The following is a 5,793-nucleotide window of genomic DNA, read 5'->3' as shown; positions in this document are numbered from 1 at the left end:
CCCGGACTTTAGAAAATACTGCAAAGCTACAGTAATCATAATAGCATGGTGTTGGCACGAAAATAGATATATAGATCAATGGAACAGAACAGAGCCTAGAAATAAACCCACAGCCTACACTCAATTAACCTTTGAAAATGGAGGCAAGAATATACAATGGAGAAAAGACAATCTCTTCAGCAAGTGGTATTGGTAAAGTTGGATGGCTACATGTAAATAAATGAAGTTAGAACACTCCCTCGTGCCACACACAAAAATAAACTCAAATGGATTTTAATCTTTAGACAAATACAAGACATGGCACCACAAAACTCAAAGAATAGAAAGAACACAGGCAAAGCATTCTCTTACATAAATCATACAAATGTTTTCGTGGGTCAGTCTCCCAAGGCAAAAAGAGAAAGACAAGTTTCACCACTTATATGTGACCTCTAAAAATATATATACAAATAAACTTATTTACAAAACAGAAACAGACTCACATAGAGAAAACAAACTTACGGTTACCAAAGAGGAAAGGGGGGAGGGATAAATTAGGAGTTTGGGGTTAACAAACTCATGCTACTGCTGCTGCTGCTGCTGCTGCTAAGTCGCTTCAGTCGTGTCCAACTCTGTGCGACCCAGCGAATGGCAGCCCACCAGGCTTCCCCGTCCCTGGGATTCTCCAGGCAAGAACACTGGAGTGGGTTGCCATTTCCTTCTCCAATGCATGAACGTGAAAAGGGAAAGTGAAGTTGCTCAGTCGTGTCCGACTCTTAATACTACATATAAAATAGATAAATAAGAAGGTCCTACTGTATAACACAGGAAACTATATTCAATATCTTTTAATAACCTATAATGGAAAAGAATCTGCAAAAGAATATATATATATTTCAGTTATATACATATATAACTGAATCACTCTTACTCTAGAAACTAACACTGCATTGTGAAACAAACTATACTTCAACAACAAAAACAAAAAATAACCTAGCAGATCTGTCAGTCCTTGAAGCAAATTACCATGCAAACTAAGTTATCCATCATGAACTGGGTTTTGTCTGATCAACAAAGCCATAAGACTGAATATGCAGAGCAGCATTCTATCACCAATGGAAACCAGATGAGTCCGAGCTGGTCCTGAAGGTATAAGTAAATTGCATGAGTAAGTGTTACAGATGCCTGTGTTCTATACTCCTGCAATAATACCTGATCCCCTTTCAACCAACCAGCACCTATGGTTACATGGAACACACTCTTTGATTAGTTAATTGAGGAAGAAATATTTCAGCCCAGTAAACAGATGTTTCTGTATGAAATACTGTCAATATTAAACAGCTGTAGTATTTTAGTTCAACTCTGCATTGACCCTGAAGGACAGTAGTGAAAGATGATATGGAAGTGGCTCTTATTATTTTCCCTAAAAATCCACTAGTGAAATTCCTATCACTTCTGCAACTGGAGCCTTGCTAATCTAGAAGCCCTAGCTTCAAGAAAAGTTTTCTATCAGGACATAGAGCAATGATTCAATTAAAGTGGAAGTTGAGACTGCTACCTAATCACTTGGGGCTCTTCAATCAACAACCATATGGGAGGTTATTCTATTAACTTCGGTAATTGACTTTGATTATCAAGAGGAAATTAGGAAGCTACAACTCAGTGAGGGTAAGGAGGAGTATGTCAGAAATGCAGATCTCCCAGGGCACCTCTTAGTATTCCTGTTCTTGACAAATCCCTCCTTTCGTTTCTATATTCCTAAACTAGGTTTATGTCCAGTTCTGTGACAAAGGGCTCCAGTCTTTGGCAGGACACCCATATCATTAAGCCTGAGAGTTTGGAGGTAATGAGAGACCATTGTGGTCGCTCTGTTCTCATGGGTTCCACCCATCCCCAGAGATTCTAATATGCCTTTGCTTCTGTTCCTCATGTCCTCTTCCTTTCCTGACTACCCTTCCTGTTGACTTCAAGATGCAATTAGAAACAGTACTCCCACAATTGCATAATGTCAATTCCTTATAATAAAACTCTTATTATACATGCATATATCCTAGAAGCTCTGTTTCTCTGGTTGAACCCTGATGGATATATCAGCCTACATTTCTGACTCATTCTACTTTTTCTGTTCTAACTCCTCCTGCTTGGCCTGGTCCTCATTTTGTGCATATTCTCTAGAATCACAGCACTGACCCTCTTCTCTCCTTACACTTTCCTTCTTACACATTCTTTGTAGCCAAGCTCATCAATTTCCATAAATCTCACATGCACACCCTTTCCTTTTATATTGTACTTGTAGACCAAACTTCTCTTGAACTCTAGTGGTATTTCTGCCGGCGTTCAAAACATCTCTGATTGGATATTTCGTAGAAATTGCTAGACTCAACATTTCCAGAAATGAATTCATACACCAAGTAACCTACGCTATATATCAGTATTTACTGTGGCACTTACCATACAGCTTTGTAATAATTATACTCCCATCCCACTAGATTATAAGATGTTAAGGAAAGACAGCATTGTGTTATTCATCTTGTCCTAAGCATTTAGCATGATGAACAGTACACAGTAGGTACTTAACATATGTTTAAGAATGAATATATGAATGAACAAATGACTGAATGAGTGGATTCATAGAAGAGATAGAAACTGCAGAGAAATAACAAGTGGCAACACAGAAGAATAGAGCATAGTTATTCTCAAAAAGATATAATTTAAAGATATATGTGTATGGCATAATTTTCCAAAAGTTTTAATAAATACTATTTTCCTAAAATTAATATTTAACCAGAAGTTTTCAGTGAAAAGAAGTACCATGATTTTAAATTGCTAGCATTTCTTTACTTTTTAGTATTCATTGAATTTTGTACATAAAATGCTTCAAAAAATGCTTCAAGTAGTTAATTTAAACTGATGACTGTATGTGAGGCTTTCAGATTTATAAGAGTGGAAGTAAACTTTCACAGAACAAAATATGTTTTCATTTTTCCAATAGAAGTTGTATAATTAAATACAGTTTATGCTAAGCAACCACAATACTATTACAAGCACATTTATTTTTAGATTAAGGATAGCTGCAGAATCTTTATTAATAAGTGAAGGTATAATTTGTATTTGTGTTATCAGAAAAACAACTCTGGTTGTCAATTTATCTGCTAGAAAAATAATTAAACGCTAAATGCAAACAGAGTAAAAAATATAAGATTCTTCTTTCAATTTGCATTAATATAGTCGTACTCCATGGTTCACTTATCAAATTATTCTTCTCTAAAGAAGCTATTTCTTTACTGTCACACATTTAATAACAACACATAATTACTATACTTTCCAGAATTTTCTGGGCTTGAATCTTCAGAGAAACCATGCAAAAGAAATACTATTGATATACTGCCTATAATTATTCACTGAACAACTTGCATTTAATTTGAATAATATTTTGGTATTTTAAAATTGTTCACAAAATTAAATAGAACAAAGGAACAGGAAATCTAGAGGACACATGTCTCAAAGTGGAATGGTTTTAATGAAAAACAGCTTTATTAATATATTAATAGTATCCTGCCATTGTTTTATCCCATTTATATATAAAACTTACAAATCTTTACCGTCTAAAAGATAAAGTTCCAAATCTCAACTTCTCAAAAATCTGTTAATCTTTTCCACTTCATTTCCAATAACTCCTCCTTAGGAAACCTAAGCTCCCACCACACTGAATTCATTTCAATTCCTTCTGCACATTATGCACTTTGTGAACTTTCCTTCTTTCTGCCTTTTCCATGCTATATCATCTGCACGGAAGCAAATCTCCCCTCCTTTTTTCTCTGACTTTCTAGATGCTACATTCTCTAACATTATAGCTTGCAAACTGATCAATTACTTTCTGAGTCCTTCTTTTTATTGTACTACAAGTGTGTCCATTGTTGCCAATAGTAACTGACGCACGTTGCTACAAGCCCTTTGCCTGCCATTTCACTGAAAGCTCTGAGTTCACTAGGGACATTGCTGCTGCTGCTGCTGCTGCTGCTGCTGCTAAGTCGCTTCAGTCGTGTCCAACTCTGTGCGACCCCATAGACGGCAGCCCACCAGGCTCCCCCATCCCTGGGATTCTCCAGGCAAGAACACTGGAGTAGGTTGCCATTTCCTTCTCCAATGCATGAAAGTGAAAAGTGAAAGTGAAGTCGCTCAGTCATGTCCGACTCCTAGTGACCCCATGGACAGCAGTCTACCAGGCTCCTCCGTCCATGGGATTTTCCAGGCAAGAGTACTGGAGTGGGATGCCACTGCCTTCTCCGAGGGACATTAACTGCCTTCTAATTAATTGCGAACTATTTCACCAAACCTTCTGGCATTGCATAACATAGATTGCCATCCTTCTAGCCTCTAGTAATAATTACCTTGTCACCTGTTGCTGAGTCCTGAATCCAATGGCTCATATTTTAGGGTTTTTATCGTAACACGCCTCCACAGTTTTGGAACCAAATTCTGTATTAATCTCAGTAGGTTAGGTTATGCTACAATAACAGGCTACTCTCAAACCTGGTGACTTGTTTCTTTTTCATTTTCAATGCACGTCCACCATAGCTCAGCAACATATCTGCTGCGGGTAGTTTTCAGCATGACAGGAAAGGCTCTGTCTACAACACTGCTGATCTTGTGGCAGAATGAAAAGACAGAACATAGCACATGCTAGCTCTTAAAGCTTCTGCCTGTGCATGACAAATGCTACTTGTCACATCTCATTGGCAAATAATGCAAGTCATCTTATCAAGCCTGACATTAGTGAGGCAAGTAGGTGATACCCCTTCCAGGGAGAAGCAGCAAGAATGTGTACATAATATAATCTGCCACACACACCAATCCTACTTATAAAGCTGAAGTTTGTTTTTACATCATGTATATTCTACTATGGCTTCTTTTCCCAGACTGTCATCTCTAATCTTCCCATCTCTGCTTAAATATTGGTCACTGACTCTTTCCTCTAACTTTATTGTGAAAAATATAGATTTTTACAATTAGACATTTTGCTTAATATTTAATGAAATTTAGAAAATTCTCTGGTGTTCCATTGTTTAGGACCCCATGCTTCCATTGCCAGGTGCCTGGGTTCAACCCCTGGCCAAGAAACTAATATCTCCCAAGACAAATGCCCCTCCCCCCCAAAAAAAAAACTTTTAAAAATGAAATTTAACTTCCCTGGTAGCTCAGTTAGTAAAGAATCCGCCTGCAATGCAGGAGACCCCAGTTCAATTCCTGGGTCAGGGAGATCCCCTGAAGAAGGGATAGGCTACCCACTCCAGTATTCTTGGGCTTCCCTTGGAGCTCAGTTAATACAGAATCCGTCTGCAATTCTGTTGAAGACCTGGGCTCAATCCCTGGGTTGGGAAGATTCCCCTGGAGGAGGACATGGCAAGCTACTCCAGTATTCTTGCCTGGAGAATCCCCATAGACAGAGGTGCCTGGTGGGCTACAGTCCATAGGGAAGCAGAGTTGGACACGACTAAGAGACTAATAAAAATTTGGCTTAAAGCTCAACATTCAGAAAACTAAGATCATGGCATCCGGTACCATCACTTCATGGGAAATAGATGGGGAAACAGTGTCAGACTTTATTTTGGGGGACTCCAAAATCACTGCAGATGGTGACTGCAGCCATGATATTAAAAGATGCTTACTCCTTGGAAAGAAAGTTATGACCAACCTGGATAGCATATTCAAAAGCAGAGACATTACTTTGCCAACAAAGGTCTGTCTAGTCAAGGCTATGGTTTTTCCAGTGGTCACGTATGGATGTGAGAGTTGGACTGTGAAGAAAGCTGA

Source organism: Bos javanicus, chromosome 4 (assembly GCF_032452875.1).
Source record: "Bos javanicus breed banteng chromosome 4, ARS-OSU_banteng_1.0, whole genome shotgun sequence".
In the NCBI taxonomy this organism is placed as follows: domain Eukaryota; kingdom Metazoa; phylum Chordata; class Mammalia; order Artiodactyla; family Bovidae; genus Bos; species Bos javanicus.
This window is presented reverse-complemented; position numbering follows the sequence as displayed.